Source organism: Chaetodon auriga, chromosome 23 (genome assembly GCF_051107435.1).
Source record: "Chaetodon auriga isolate fChaAug3 chromosome 23, fChaAug3.hap1, whole genome shotgun sequence".
Lineage (NCBI taxonomy): Eukaryota > Metazoa > Chordata > Actinopteri > Chaetodontiformes > Chaetodontidae > Chaetodon > Chaetodon auriga.
This window is the reverse complement of record NC_135096.1, coordinates 12,492,621-12,509,903: the sequence shown is the minus strand read 5'-3', so window position 1 is coordinate 12,509,903 and position 17,283 is coordinate 12,492,621. Positions and strand designations below refer to the sequence as shown.

The 17,283-nt window shown below is 43.6% G+C and overlaps 1 protein-coding gene across 2 annotated transcripts in view; it reads left to right on the top strand.

Annotated features, from left to right (window-relative positions):
- ncam2a (neural cell adhesion molecule 2a) overlaps positions 1–17,283 on the top strand; it is a 262,069-nt gene that overhangs the window by 79,410 nt on the left and 165,376 nt on the right. The gene's annotated exons all lie outside the window — the stretch shown is intronic.

Here is a 17,283-nt window from a genome sequence, read left to right as displayed (position 1 = left end):
CTTCGCCGTTCAGCACAGTTTGTGGTTGAGATTATTAACCCTGGTTTAATGGTGACCACTGGCCACGATGACCGCCTTGACTGGCCTCCGCTAACTTCTCCTGAATACTTAAACCAGTTATGCATAAAAACAAACTATGCATGTTAAACTGATCAATATTGATGATATAATTTCGCAGATATTAAGATGTTTTTGTGGAAAGTATCACAAGGTCATTATTAGTGTTGCTTTCGTCAACGAAAATTAGGACTAAATGTCGTCGTCAACGAACCTTTATCACGCGACAACAGCAAGACGAGACGCAACGTAAATGCTGGTCATGTGACGATAACTATAACTAATTATATAAGGCAAATAAAAACGAGACTAAATGTGGTTTACAAAATAAAAACTCTGCTAAAACGTCTCCTCATTTTCGTTGACTAAAACGAGACAAAAATTTATAGCATTATTTGTCTCGTTTGGTCCCGTTGTTGTTATTATTTTGCAGTATTTCTGTTTCCTGTGTCTCACTTCAGGGGCTGCATCAGGTCGCACTGTGCAGTCGCAGGCGACGTCACTTCCTCGATCCCCACTCACGGCATTATTTAGAAGACGCAGCTGCGGTAGGTTAGTGTTAACAACAGACAACTGACACAGAGAACGGGACGGATAATCCTGACTGAAATACGCCTAAAATGCTCAGACTTTTAGTCGACTGAAACTTGACTAGACTAAAAAGAGTATGAACGTGACTGAAGCTGATAAAAACAAAAATGACAGCTTGACACAAAGACTAGACCAAGACTGAAATTAAAACAGGCCGCCAAAAACAACACCAGCCATTATTCTTCAGCCCGTAGACCACCAAAATACGACAGCACAATACCAAGTGTACTTCACTGCAGATGCATTGAAAGACACATTATCATTAATTACTTTGCAGCTGACAAAAGAACAAAGAATGAGGCAAAGCCAGAAGGGATAGTGAGGAAATCAACAATTCTCCACTGAAGTGTTTCATTCTGTGGAAATTAAATGTGGCTGACAGATAAAGCCATAAAGGAATTTTATTTTGTGGAAACAGCTGATAGCCATGTCTGTTTTCTGTCTGGTCCCCCCCCCCCCCCCCAACAGTCCAACCTCCCTGTGGTTCCTGGCTGGTCGATAACCTTCAAAGTGGCCTGTTTCCCCTCCCTGGGTTTCACAGTGCCTGATACCCCCGTGGAGAGGGTGAGATATTGGCAATCTACAGGAGGCACCCCCTGGTGCTTCCATGTCCCGTCCATGGCCCTGTTTGGGCAAAACCTCAATGGATGCATGTAATCCTGCGCTGCTCATGCGCTTGTTTGGCCTCACCAAGGACCCCCCTTGGAGAGATATTGACGTCGTAGGGTGACGACAAGGACATCTGGCTCTCTTTGCATTGGACCATGCTCAGAAATGGAGGTCAGCGCCATTTACTGAATGCACAGTGGAGAGTCAGAGAGTCAGAGTCAGTGCTCACGAAGTGAAAAAACAGCGGCCACAGTTTGCTCACTGATTTTGAAATCACATTAGACACAACGCTGGGCTTAAAGTCGCTACAGCTGACATTGGACGGTAATTTCTTGTGTTTTTCTTTGAAACCTTCTTACTTTTCCTCGATGGAAAATGTTCCCAGACTTTTTCCAGAGAGCTTTAATACAGTATAAGCCAGCAATGAAAGAGATATTCCTCTCGGTCCGAATTACTGGAGCGAAGTCCTCTTAAAAGCTGTTTCACTGCCGTTTTATAAATGTACCTATTTGCACAAGCTTGAATTCATGGCTCACTAGCACTCACAAACCTCTTGTGTGCGCTTTAAGGCAAACATACATAAATGCATGCCTCACCCTTTGACACACACACACACACATACTCCTACACAGACCCACAGTCAGAAGCATTTGACTCACTGGTTTTGATGACCTGTTTGCAAAGCTTTGCCATGCACGGACAAGCAGAAGATGAGCAGTGACAGATACTTCTCGTGCTGTCTCTTACTGGGGCAAAGATGGTCTTTCATCTCCGAAAGCACGGCAGCACATCTCACTTACGTCGGTGTTGGTACGCCCCTGTGATCTTCCTGACTGAACACTCATGCAAACTGTCCAGAGACCATTGATGTGTGTGGCATTCTCACTGCAAGGCTGCGCACTGCATTCCGGGTAGAGATGAGAGCTACTCGCGTCGTGATTTATCTTTGCAGGTGATGAAATATACATTTTTCAGAGAAGGACATACAGCTGGTCCCAGCGAATGAGGCATTTGTAACGATAAGACTATGATATACTCTGGGTGAAGTTCAAGAGGGCGAGTCCGCAACACATTAACCATGATATACTATCTACTCTCTGCTAAAATGGAGCTCTGCCGTAGCCAAAGAAAAAAAAAAGGTGGGCCTCTTTTCTCTGTTTCTTATTGGGATGATACATTGTTATCAGATAGACCGGCACACTAGCAACTTCCAAATGTTTCCTCATAAGCATTTTTAGATTTTGGAGTAGAGAAATCCAGCTGTGACCAGTTGGGTGCCAGCGTTTGGTTTGCATTAGTGTTGAAACCTCGCTGCGAAGCGGCACCATGTCAATCATTTCCACGAGCCTCCAGTAATTCTATAACAATCACCTTAGCATTGGAAAAGCTTGTATAAAAAGCATCCAGCAAACACTGTACAAAACAGGCTTTACCGGCTTTCTGCGTCATCGCACACGACGTCTTCGGAAGATTTCCTCTAATATCATTCATATAAATAGTCAATATTCTCTCCTGCTATTGTTAACTCATGTGTCATGCAAAAATGGCTGCCACAGCTTCATCCCACCTCTCAGAAAATCCTTTTGCCTAACATAATAGCCCAGCTGTATGACCACATTGAGGTAATCTTCTCCTGTGGTCCCTTCCTCGCTGTCACCCCCCCCCCCCCACATTTCCCCCTTCTCTATCTTCCTGTCATGTTGTCGGTTCTCCTCCTGTCCTGGAACAGTGTGTTCCTCTCCATCCCCGGTGGAAATATGAGGAATGCTGCTCCGCTGACAGCCACCCTGCGTCATTGAAGAGAGCTACTATCTTTTGTCTGCGGCAGACTGTAAAACCCTCTTGGTCGTTTCGTAAATCTTGAGGCGCTACACAGTATAAATGCTGTGTTGGGTTTTCATGTATGTTCGTGGAGCCAGAAAGAGGTTTCACAACATAAGTGCCGCACAGAAATGAAAGCCACAAGGTTCAAACTGATAAAATTAGACCTGAGAGAAGCTGTTACAGCGGCAGTAGCCATTATGGTAAATGCTATATACATTAGAGGTGAATTCAGATAAGGGCTTTCATGAAGTAGGTGGGCAAACGTTAGTCAAATGTGTACTTTGGTTCTCAAAAATATACATTAGTCCTAATTGCTGTCTTTCATTTCAGTTTTCTCCATAAATATGCAAAACTATGTCTACACTTGTCTGTGACAGCTGTAATTCTACATTTGCCTCAAGTAGTGAGTAATTGTGAGTCATAATATCTTTTATGTGGATTTGCCCACAGAACTCTGACGCTGATAATGTGTGGTATTCTGCACACTCGGTGCGGGCCTCCCAGTGCAGCCAAGGTGCCCTATTGTTTTATGGTCGTCCACAAAACAAAGACAGCACATCCCTAACTTTAATGGCAGAAACGTTCACCGCGCTACTTAATCTGCAGCGTGATTTACGTGCGGCTCAATCACGGCAGCTCTCAGACTAATGGCATCTCCATGCTCTTTATTTCATTATGTTTAATGGCTCTCTAATTGTGTGCGTTTAATAAGAATCAGAGGAACAAAAAGTACAAAGAGAGGCCTGCGAAGGTGGACGTCCAAGTGCGCACGTGCACGACATTCTGTCAAAGCTTTCGAGGTTCTGTTTTCACGGTGATTAACAGTTTCTCCTCCACAAGGTCAGTGAGCAGAATTAGCTTAAAACTAAAAGATTACTAACATTACATGCAAGTAATGAGCGAGTGATACCCACAAGCACATAATGTAAGAACAGCCACATACTGTTTGTTAAGTGAGAGGTAAATTAATGGACTTTAACTTGAGTTTTTCCAGAAAGACAAGTGTTGATCTCACATCTCTGTCTGACTGATGAAGACGCCGACTGCAACCCGCACTCACACTGTCTCCTATTAGTTTAAAACTGACAGCAGCCTGAATACACCTAATCCGCCGGGTATAGCGGTGCATCAACAATCACAGTTAAATTGCCTCGCAATGAGCCAGTGTTCTCATGCAAGCCTTCACTCACGGCGCCTCTTCAATGTACACATCCATGCGTGATGCACAAAGCAGCTGATAGACCTGCCGGAAATGGCAGACAAAAACAAAGGCGCCTTATCAAGCATTAATTCATGATTTCCATAATAGAAGTCTTTTTTTTTTGTATAATTTCGTTCCGTTCTCTTGTGCTAAATGGAAGTAATGTCCAGACTTTTAGCCAACACAGTAGCTGCTATGCAAGATTCATCTTTTCTGCTTTTGACAAAGGTATTCAAGGCGAGGTGACACCAGGTCAAAGACAATTCACTTTCGGGCTTTCAAACGGCTGAAGAACGTCGTCTGTCGTCAGTCACGTTGCTTTCTTGGTTTTCTTTTGCGGATTGATCTTTTACCAGTCAAACACAGCCTTTTTTTTTTTTTTTTATCCGAACACTACCATCAATGATTGTCAACCTTTCACCAAACACCTTGCCTCGACAGCTGCTATCCAACCGTCGAATCAGTACAGTACTCACTCTGCTATCACACATGTTCCACTGTCAGTCTCTCCTCAGCACTCATGTGTCCAAACACCCAGCATGGCTGTTTGGAAGACGTTCAAGCAGTGTGATTCACCGTCCTTTGGGAAGTGTATAAGTGCTGTACAATTGGTCCCAGTACCATCACAAAGAGCTGGTCTGTTGATCTGTTGAAAGCTGCGGTCTGAAGCTCCCAAAGTGCTTTTGACCTCGGGCATATTTAATTTTTTGCCTCACAAGCTGAAAAAGTAAATTCATTGATGTTTGGCAGTGCAGCAAACTGTAAACACAGTCATGGCATATTATAAAAGCTGATAACGTGAAGCCGATTTACAAATCTAACAGGTTTATTCTGAGTCACGTTTCTGGTAATTTGATCATCATCCACTCTTTTAGCTCTGTTTTGGACTCCACCAACCTCTCAGGAAACAACTCTACTCTTTAGCTGCTAAATGCTCCACTGTGCTCACCGGCTAGTTGCTAACTTTGCCCATTTGGTAGCTGTGCATTTCCGACCCAACACCAAAACCGCTGTGACCGAAAGCAGTGTTGACGAGAGCTGTGAGAGTCAACCAAAACCGTAAAAACCAAAACAATGACCTGAAAGACGCTAAAACGGGGGAGCTGCAGTCAGGTGATGATTTAATGTGGGCTCTACAAGTTCATTGTTGATCTAAAAATCTTAATAAGAGCAGCTTTAAAATTAAAATCCAGATTAAATCATTTTGGAAATTCGTTTATTGATTGAATGGGTGGAGTCACATATTCAAATATGAAAATAAAACACCCAGAAATTAGGCCATTTGAAATTGATAATATGGTTTAAACAAACTCAAATGTGGCTGAAATCTTCGTGTTTGCAACCCCACAATGTGATTGATTGTGCGAAGGCGCTCATATTAACATTGCTACGTGACAGATTTGTCTAGAGCGGCTTTAAAAACATGACACCAGCATTGTTTGTGGCTCGCTGCCAACACGGCAGCAGAAAAGCGCCGGTCAAAATTCACATAAACACTTTTTTCTCTCATTTATGTTTCTCCACGCATCGCTCTGTGCCACTCTGCTCCCGCCGACATCAAAGACGAGCCGCACAGCCGCACAGCGAGCGGGAGAGCTGTAATCCCTTGTTGTAAATAGCGAGCAGAAGATGAATGTGGAGAACACACATGGCATTATTACACTAATATTCAGCCGTCTGTTGGGGACTGTTTTCAGCACCACACTGTTATTTATTCCCACTGCTTAAAAGTGGGCAAAATAAACTTAATGTAGCAAATACCAGTGAAAAAGTCATATTTCACGTGTTGCGTCTTTTATTGCGGCGATGGATTGTGGCTTTTAAAGGAAGCGGTGTGTCTCTTAGCTGCGTTGATGTTGGAACACAATTGGAGATACCGCAGTCAAGAATAACACAGAGTAAAATAAAGGTATGAAAATCAGCCTTTAACCACAGCACTGTATCACTGAGTGAAAAATGAAATCACACTTATAACAGAGTGAGGATAATTTAATTTAAAAGTAAAAACAGCGACAGGAGTGCCTTTAACGCCATGTGTGGAGCAGTGGGATAGAGAGCAGAGACATTATTAAAACATCAGACTCTCAATACCTGAAATTTGCACTTCATAAAATGAATAAAAGTTGCTGGATGGATTATCAACTTGTAATAGATGCCCCTGTGTGGCTGTCAGTCTAATTAATAACTTTGCATGTTATTAAGGAATAGGCTTGGCAGGCTGAAGATTTGTGCTGTTAAGATTAAAAGTTAGATTGCTTTGCTTCCACATAACTGTAAACCTCCTAACAGAGACCTTATTCTCTGTCTCCTGCCGGGAATACAGAGGTAAAATAGCTTATAGCTAGCTGTGATGCAGCTAAGAAGCTCTGTCAAATCTGAAATGAATAATGATGAATAGCAAAAAATTGTCCAGTGAAGCTGAGCAACCGCAGCTCGACAGGTCTGCCTTTGGATTTGATCAATACTCAGAAATTAAAGAGTTCGTAGGGAGTCAAGAGGAAGAATCTCTTTTGTTGTTGGCTTTGATTAAATTTACTGTACTCGAGCCCTATGTGAGAAGTCCTTGAATGTCTCCATTGTGGAAAATGAAGATGATTTTAAGGAAAAACACAGTCTGATCTTCTATTTTTCCTCATCATTAAAATACTAACTGGCCTACACTGCAATCAGCACATCAGTCTGACTGAGCCTCTCCAACTGTTGGAGCTAGCATTAGCTTATTTGCCTAACTAGTAACAGCTGTTGCCAGATGGAAACAAGACACCTTCTTTTGTCTTAAATCAAGAACTTTTGCAAAAAATGATTCATCAATTAGTCTGGTGAATCCACCCACATGCGGTACATGCATGTTATTAAATAATATTTCAGGGTTATTTGCGTTGAAGCACCCTTGGATAGTTTGGAAACAGTGCCTTCTTCAAGAGCCCTTCAGTGATGTGGATGATGCAGTGCTGGCCACCCACCAGTCTCGCGCTCACCGCAGAGCCTCTCTGTTCTTTTGGTGCCGCAGATGGAACCGGCAACCTTTTAGTTACTGGTCAGCCAACACGTCTCGGCCGAGCAGCCGCTCCCACACACTCATCCAGTGATTGAGTCCTCCTGGTGCTGTAGCATTTGTTTGCTCGGGCACATTCAAAACAAGTCTGCAAAGTAGAGGAAGGGAAGGACTGAGTGGGAAGAGACTTTAGAGGGAGGAGGAGGAGGAGGAGGAGGAAGGGAGGATTCATACTGAGGAAGACAAAAGAGAGCAGAGGGGGGAGCGCATGAGAGAGGAATGCAAAAAGAGAGAAGCGAACCTTGATTTCTAATCCTTCTGTTTAGTCTCTTTTTTTTCCCATCTACTGCAAAACAGGAGGCCAAGCTCATTTACATCCCAGCACACGTTTGCCTCTGGAGGATCCCTAATCAGCCACAATTGGAGAGATGGATTTTTCAAAACGAGTCTTTGATGTGAGGGTTTAACATTTGTTTTTTTGATCTAATTATATAATAGGCAGGCCAGCCATGTCAGGGGCAAAGCATGCGCACGTCTCTTCAATGAAACAGCTAATCAGAACAATGCCGGTATTGTCCGCTGGGAAACAACTGTGAACTTTTGTTTGGGAACGAGATGACTTATGTGCTCTGAAGTTGTTGCTATGTGTTGATTTTTTTCATGGTTTCCGTAGGTATATAATATTCCTGGTTATTTAAATCAAGAGCTATATAGAGGGTTTCCCACAAGGACGTCTCATAGTGCATTCAGGCACTGTATTTGATCTTTTCTAAGTAGTCTAGCTCACTCTGCATGGACAGCAGCGAGTGGTTACAACCTAAATATCATATGACAAATTACATGTGAGCAAAAAATTGATGGACATTTACTGTGGTCTGCCACGTTTCTGCATATGTGACGCCATTTTCGCCCTCTTTCCAAGATGCTGTTCAATTTGAAGAGGCGTTCAGGTGAATTTTCCCAGCTGGGAACTCATTTTTCCGATTAGTCTGACACCACATGAATGCGCTGTCACATCTTCAGGATTCTGTCTTTCATCATTTTCATCACGATTGCAATCAGCTCTCTAACGAGAGTTTGAACATCTTGGAACACACGTAGCATGTGCCTCAGTGCCATCCCGGAAATATCCATTTCAATCAGGAGAGACTGAAAAAAGAGGCTTAAAGACTACTTGAATTATTTGACATCGTGCACAATAGGAAAGTTTGTGGTGGTGAAGGGGGTGAAGAGCCATGGATGGCTGTAATGTGGACCGGCCTGCTCTGAAACACTTGATCCTCAGGAGCCTGACAGCTGAATAGTAATTGCTCATACCTGTGTTTTCTCTGGAGCGCTAGAGCTCATATCTGCTTTTAACCTTTATTTGACTTCATTCCAATATGTTCTCCAAACACCTCGTGCATTGTGCTAATAGGAGCAGGAAAAAAAAAAGTTTTTAAGCTCAATAAAAGTCAAAGCATTTTCTAATTAGCAATTAGCCGTCAAATAGATAGCTGTTAAATTCAATTAAGCATGGTGTAAATAGTTGATTGGCAGTTAAAACCAACAGCAACGTACGTGCTTTTTCGTCAAAATAGCTCGTGACTTGACACACAGATAATCTTGTAACATGATTGGATCAATGGCTGACAGAGCTCGCCAGGGCTCTGTCGCCAGTCGTCTGTTTTTTTTTTTAAGTCGACATTACCCGAACAACTGTACGCACTATCTGTCAGGAAATCCAGCCATGCAGCTGCAGCGCGCTCATTAAAGCCAGAGTATGATGTATGTGCTCCTCTGCTGGAGCTTTTGTGAGAGCATATTTGAATTTTAGCACTTTTAAGATATAATAAGGACTAGCATGAGGTGGAGTAATCCTGCGAGCAGTTAATGAACTGTATGTCCTCAGAGGAGAAACACCAATTTAAAGGCAGACATGAACCAAGACGCCAATTTAAGTCACAAAAAAAACCTCATGTTGAGGGTGTCGTGCACCATAATTCAGTTTGGGCTTCAAACAGGATGTTCAAGCAGGACGCAACAAAGAGGATCTGTTCAGTAGCGGACGAGTTGTACTGTCACATTTATATAACGGAGCCTTTTGTGAGTCAATGAATGTTGTGAGACCATCCGCTGAGAAATGCTTTTGCACATAATATTCAGCAGTCGCAGGTTGTAAATTTCAGTTTCTAAAGGAAGAATGAATTCCAGACCATTTACAAAGGAAACAGGTGAATAAAATGTCATCTTTGCTGGAGTAACCTTTTCTAAATCCTGCCTGGATATCCCTTAAGAGTGGTGTTATCTTCTCAAGACTTCCACTCTCTCGCATTCAATACATTTGTCAACAAGTTGGCCCAGAAGTGTGATACCTCTGTAATTACCACAATCCCCAAGATCACCTTTCTTCTTATAGATCAGTACAATTAGGCCCAATCATCTAATCCTCAAGGATTACACCGGAGGGTTTAAACTAAATCTTATTAAACAGTGAATCATATATACAGGCAGGAAAATGCAGTGTTTGGATCATCTCACAGCCATTTTGCTTTTCCAATCTTCACTTTTGAAATAACCTATATGATTAAAGCAGCTAACTCAAACATAACTCTTGAAATAACACTTGAGCAAAATGGGGTTTTATTGATTATCCGCGCCGCAATCGCTGAGCGTTCGCCAATAAAGCTTTGGCTTCTTCAGCTTTATGTTCATTAAATCTCTTTCTGCAGCGCTTGACATATCTCACTTTTACACTCTCGCTGTTGGTCGTTACACACTCCGCACTGATGCCTCTGCCTTTGTTTGCATTATACATCCATCTACCAGCATGCAACTGGTGTCTCAGGCAAAGAAAAGCGTTTTTGGGGATGAAGCCTCACTGCTATGTCGCATTATGTTGTGAAGTTGCAGGTTGGATGGCTGGATGGTGGTATTTTAGGTCGAAGCAAGTCAAAATCCATATTTTGAGAGCTATTTCTGACGTGACCTGGGTGAAAATGTTCTTTCACTCCACTTTTACTGCAAACTTAACGATCAGTAATGGCTTCCCACCCAGGCTTTTCAGTTTTCGTTAGCTCGTTCGGTCATGTTGTCAATGAGAACTGATCAAACCACACCCAGACGGTCCCGAAGAAGCAGACGAGCTGTTTTGGAATGTTAAACTCTTTAAGCTTGAACTCTGATTGTTGTTAGCCTTGCAGAGAAAAGCTCAACAGTTCAACTTTTCAGGGGCTTTGAGATTGGTTCTGCAGAAAAGGGGATTAGCAAGAAGAGGCTGCGGCGGCGTGGTTTCTCTCATGTCATGTTTGAAAATTATTTGTGGAAGATGACAAGAAGTTATTTGACAGATAGCTTGAGGTCGCAAGTCCCCACTATTCCACAGAAACGCCTGAGCAGTTCTCTGCCAAAGAAACCTCTCTCTCAACAAATCAATTCGAGCACAAAGAAACCACATTCCCGATCAGGCCTCCCGAAGGAAACCAACCCGGAGCAAGGCAATCTGTTTGGTTAAGTTCATTAGAGACAAAAAAGCAAAGTTTTTCCACCATTTTTTCTTTTGTTTCTTTTTTCCTAGGGGGAGCCTGGGAAAACAGCTCATTGTTGTTGTTTATTAGCGCCATTGTCTTTTATCTCATCAGTGGTCATCTTCCGTGGCCGCGCTTTAATCTCGCAGTTTCACTCAGGGCAATTATTCAAATAACTAATTACTCACTGGCTGCTCAGCGGGGAACACAAAAGTTTCAAGGATGATTAACAATAGATAGAGATCTGTGGAACGTTGGAGAAAGTTTCACCCCTGCGACAGCTCGTAATTGGAACATTCTCGGTGTGAGAGTGGCCACGCTTTGTTGAATTTAGCAGGGCAGAGGCCTCTCATTCACCTTTATGTATTTCCCTCTGCTTATACAGCGGCCACCAGTCATTGAGCTAAAGGTTTCTGGAACAATCGCAATGAAAGTCTTGAATTCGACTGTACTTTACTTTGCACGCCTCTCTGCAAACCTCTTCTGTTTCTCTTCCTTTCATCGCGTTCTCCTCGGCGCAAGGATCCATGGTGACAAACGGCATCAATAAAGCGACGTCCTTGTCCTCCCTCCTGACTTAAAGCTCAGTTCTGCAGAAGATCTGGACATGTGACGAGGCTCAGCTTTGTGACAAACCTTCAGATACTGCACATCAGTCGGTCTGAACATGTGTCATCCAAATTAAAACCTGCTGCTTGTATGCAGCCATTCACGTCATTTTAAAGGACCATATCTGTCGTCTATAGAGCCGCGTTCTGTCTGGAGGTAAACATGACCTTCTTTATTGGTGAAAGGCAGCTATAGCTTAGCGAACCAGCTTTCACCGTACCGTGTGATTCTCGCTCTCTGTGGGCTGAGATTGAATTTCTTTGAGCCGTATTCACAGTGTTGTGGCGAGTGAGCCTTTCACTTCCTGACAGAGTGTGACACTGTAACTTCACTTAAGTTCGGTTCGTTAATAAACAGCACAACCATTTAAAACCTGACGCAGGGACGTATTAATCAATGCAGAAGAAGAACATTCGCTAATGTTCAAAACTTTTTCTTTGAAGTGAGAAAGGGTTGTTGAGAGCATATGAACAGAACCGGACCAGTTCTTCTTCTGTTGTGGTCCATTTCATGTTTTGGGGGCCTACTATAAGCATGGGCTACATGCAGCGCCACAATCATCGCAATGGACGTTCCTCGGGAACTGTACGTGGTGCAAATGTGGAGAGCAGCATTATCCAGTAGTTTCTAAGACTAATTAACCTGTTTCAGGAGCTTTATTTTAACAGCTACATGCATTTTGAGAATGCCAGGGGGGTAAAAATGACCCCTTGGTGGTTCTAGTGTGGTCCTCCAGATATTTCGTTTCATTTTTGGAACCCATGGGGTGTCCTAGTGATGCAGTAAGCACCTGTCCACTAGCAGTGCTCAGTACATGTACACATTTGGTACAAATGTAACTCCTGACATCAGCCCGCTCATTGGACAACAGGCCTTGGGCGTCTCACTCCCGTGAAGTTTCGGAGCTCCTCCATAATGCATGAGGAGCGCCAGGGGCTCTTGAGTGTTGTGGGCGATGTGGTCCTCAGGGTGAGCCACAGAGGTGCTGACTGGCCTGGTGCTGCTGCTGCCGCTGCACCACCGTCCTAATCAGCCAGAGAGCGCCGTCCTTGTGTGACACATATTTAGGTGTACACGTGCACTTCTTTTCTGTGCATGTTTGGGATTTGTGTATTTAATACCGATACTGTGGTGCAATATGAAGAATGGCTCCTTTAAGAATGGATGTGTGAATTTGGTCAAGGTGAGATACTTTCTATTTTTATCATCCTCCGATGAGCAGCAGCCATAATTATACAGCATTGTACTGCACGCCATGTGGTAGCTTGTACTCATTTGCTGTCTTGCTCAAGGGCACCTAAGCAGGCCTAGTGTTTGCCATCCCAGGGGCTTGTAACCAGGTTGATCCGGCTGAGAGATGGTCTCTCAAGCCCACACTGCTCAGCTCAATTCAGCCCCATTGATCTCTCTGTCTGCCAGCTCCCTGCAGGCTAACATTTATCAGTTAATTGGGCTTAAAGCCGCTCCTGTTGGCGGCAGCGCATTCTGGCGACAACTCAATATGGCCCAAGCGACTGCCTATGGTGTTGCGAGCTTCGAAACAAAGGCCAGTCTCCTTCATCGACTCTTGCCTCTTGTGCCCAGAGTGGAGTCTCAAAAAAAAAACTTCTGATCTTATCCTGTGACCATAAAGAACACTGAGTTGTGACAAGAAAGCATAAGCCTTTTAAATCCATAGATACTCTCGATAGGCTCTTTTTGCAACTGAGCGCAGAGCAGATTTTAAACTGATCTCCTTTGTCTCCAAAAATGGATGAGCTTAAAAGCCTGCCAACTGCCCCCCTACAGTAAATGCATGTTTAGTCTCCGCGAAGCTCATTAGGATTCAAAACCTTGTCCCCTGCACCAATCAGATCAAATTCATTTTCCATCGCAAAAATAGAATCATTGTCACTGTTATTAGCCTGTTAGTGAAACAGTCACTGTCATGTTTTTCATAATAAGCACACGAGGGTGTCGTGTGTGTGTGTGTTGCTCAGTCACAGTGGCGTGGCGACTGCATATAAATGCACCTAACATTTCAACCATGCTTACGCTCCACAGAAAGGCAGGAGAAGCGTGGCTAATGCTAATCTACAATAGGACACGGCTATCATTCCTAATATTGTTTGCTGCTGTCGCAGAGGAACTCACACGAGGTTTCATATCTTACACCCCTCACATTTGTCATGGCATCAACATTGTGTTACTTTTTGGCTTGCTGTTTAAAAAGGATTTCTTAACATCAGTGAAGGCTGTCTTATCCCGTCGGAGCAGTGTTGACCCTGGGCGCCACATAAATATTCTGCCATTGTTCCTCTACCAGAGAGATCATCAACAATTTCATAGCATCTGAAATTGTCGGTGGCCGGTGGTGAGAATTCATTTGCTGAATGGATTCATCAATGATTGATTTGTGGGGGAGTGTGGGCCATGGCGCCCCCCCCCCCCCCCCCGTGCTCAGACTGCGTCTGCTCTTGGCAGACTTACTACTCCGTCGCCATAGAGACGGGGGCATCAAAGATGACAAGAGAAACAAATACAAATTAAATCACTGCGAATCAGCCTCGCTCCGAATGGGCCCTTGAGACAACAAGTCAGTCTGAAATGCTGAGAAGTGTTGAGAGCAGCCAGCATGTTTGTACTTTAGCTGTCAGCTACGCATTGTCTGTGCGGATCGCCAGAAAGGTGAATTTACAGAACATGAATGTTTACTGTAGACCGTGAGCTGTCTACGCCGTTTACTGTACCTGGAACCTTCAGCTTTGAATGGCCTGCAAGGAAGTTGAATTGACTGCTTTTGCAGCTTTTTGTGTCTCTGCTCTGTACTTTTACCTGCCACTCACCTTTTTCCTTTAGACTGACGTCACTGAATCCACTTTCTTGTCGGAAAAATCGGTGACGGTTTTGCGCCGTCTATTGATCCTGGTCCCATTGCACAGAGTGAAGTTAACTGCGACAGCCATTGTGAAATCCAGGAATCGTGTCCAGCGTTGCAGTCGAACCGCCTCCCGTAATGGAAATGTCAAAATCAGCTGTCATCAGTCGCCATGTTTCCATCAATGTCTTTTTATGTGCATGTTGTAGTGTTGCACATTCGAAAAGGTTGATGGGAACGGCAAGAATGCACTTAAAGGCAGATGTGAACACCTTTTCTGAATAAGTTCTGACAAGTGTTGTGGACCCTTCGGCCCTGAACCTCATTCTGGACTTGAAGCCATTACCGGCTGCTACATGTTTGTGGGTCTGGGTTTCTGATGCATTGTGGATAAAGACTGTGTTCAAGCTAAACTGGGCTGCTCAAATACTCTTTCATCAGCCACCATTTTTTAAAACCTCCGTTGATATGATTTCCTTTAATTCAGACACCTTTTTCCTTGCCATGAAAAAAACAGAATGAACCATAAAACACTGTAAAAACCCTGCTGGACCTCTTCTTAGAGCATGCTGGGTAACTGAAGCGAATACGCCTCGGACAGCCATAACACAGCTCTAGTTACTGTAAATCACGGTGCTCTAAATGTCATAAAAAAGATATGAGCAGCCTTTGCTTTATGGCGGCATAAAATGTGATGATTCTGTCCGAGGCTAAAACAGCCAAGCAGAGGGCTTTTGGTTTTTAAAGCCATCAGGCGAGGCTAATTCTGTGCGAGCCACTCATCACTATGCACTGGCAGATTTGACAGATCTAACAGTGTTACGGTCTGAGAATTCATGTGCAGCCTGCGTGGGCGATGTTTTCATTTCGACTGTATAGAGTGCATCTTCATATAACTATTATTTGAACAATGGGTTTTCATGCGCTGGTCCTTGAAGCAATATACATCAACCCAGACGGAGATGAGCATTGCGTTTAGAACTGTGCATACATGTTTTCGCTTTGTACGCATGCTGTACTGTCGTTCTTGCAGTCTTGAGCGTTGGTATCCTTTTGTCCTCTGCAGATAGCGGGCATATGATCACACTGATTGGAACAAACATGCTGGGAAAGTGGACATACAGTGGAACATTTGGTTTCTTATTGCACTTCTTCCACTCAGCTTGGTTTCCATTTTCTTCGGTCTGACCTTGTCACTGCTGGTTTGCTCTGCTTTTTAAATGTAAGGATTTGCTGCACTTGGGTAATCTCTTCATCAAACTGATTACAAAGTCATCTCTAATGAGAGTTTGGACTGAAACATATTGTAGGACAGCGCTTCCCAACCCTTTTCTTCTTAACACCATTCGATACAAAGGCACGTCTGCTTGTGGTCTTTGCTAACAGACAGTGCTTCCTACACCTTGATGGTACCTTACTTGAGTACACATTTGAGGTCTTTGTACCGTATTTGAATGTTTTCTCTTCATAGCACTTAGCAACATCTGACATTTGCTGCTACATATTAGGATTTGACACAAAAAAGATGCGAAGAGCTCATAACGTGTTTAGTTATAGATTTATCCACAATTACTGCTTGAAACAACAGTTCTGATAAGCCATTACTTGTTATTTTAGCTGCTTTTTTGCTCTTTATGAGAGTAAATGAAAAGCCTTTGGGTTTTAGACTGTTTGGTGGACTAAAGAAGCCAGTTCCTTGCTGATTAATTGAGAGAATAATCATGCCTGTTGGCAACCACGCTGAAAATGATTTTAGTCATTTTGCTTGCGCAGATGCCAAAGGTGGTGAGGCTCGAAAGACAAAACTGCATCAACAAATATCTAAACTGTAACTTAAATAATGGAAATAATACCGTGAGTGCCGCTTGTGTAAAACCACAGACGTGGTGTCAAAACATGGGACCGGACATGAATCGATTGGCCTTTGCAGTATTCGTTGCAGTGCCTCAGCGCAGCCGTTTCCATGGAATGACTTTGTTTTGCCGGCCTCAGTTACGGGGATGTGTCACTTAAAGAAATGATAATCGCTCTAATAAGTTGCATGTGCGCCGAGGAAGAATGAGCTGATTAAGCTGCCATCGAGTCTCCACTGTTGCATAGAGACTGTCTCTCTCCGTTCATCACAAGACCCCGGTTGTTCTGCTTCCAGGAAACACAGCCAGACTCACAGAGATCCATTCTGAGCACTTGTACTCGGTCAACACAAAAAAATCTGCATTCCTGATTGTGTCAAATTCACCAGAAAATCTCCCCGGCACACCGAGGGGAAATGTTATGATTAGGCTTTACAGGCTGTGCCGCCATATCACCAGCGATTGTGTTTAAGTCTGCCTCTTTTGGTTTTGTTTGGGGAAAAAAACGCTCAACTCTAACTGGTTAACACCCCAGCCCACCCATCTACACACACACACACACACACACACACACACAGAGCTGCTGTATACAAGCAGGCCCACAGCGCTGATCCCCACGCAGTCCACCAGAATTTTCCAACACTTCCACTTTCTTTGGGATTGCCGGCGTGAGGCAAAAACATAAATCAATAACACATCTCGGCTGATCTGGGAGAGCGGGGTGTTGCCGCCTGAGACCGTTTTTAACCACAGAGCGAAGACAGCAGCGGTCCCTTTGCCAAACACTGACAAGAGGCTTTTGTCTCTGCAAGAGAACAACCTCTGATCAGCGCCTCCTCATTAGGCTTCGAACATTAGACCTGAGACGTGAGAAACACATGACCGGAAGTGTTACCCAGCAACATTTCTTTCTCTACTCATTTCAGCTCATTATTAGAATACATGCAATAAATATACTTAACAGGGTCAGTGCCTCCATTCAGTAATGTACCTTTTGCTTCTACTTGTGTGTATTAACATTTTCAATTATGCCTTTAACCCAGTGGAGGAGTAAGGTGACACGTATGTATGGTACAGTCTTGTATTAAAACGACTGTCGAGGTCGGCTTTGAAGGAGTGAGCTAAATGTTTGCATGTAGAGAACTGAGAAAATGTGTGTTTTGTAGTTAAAGAAAGCAGTT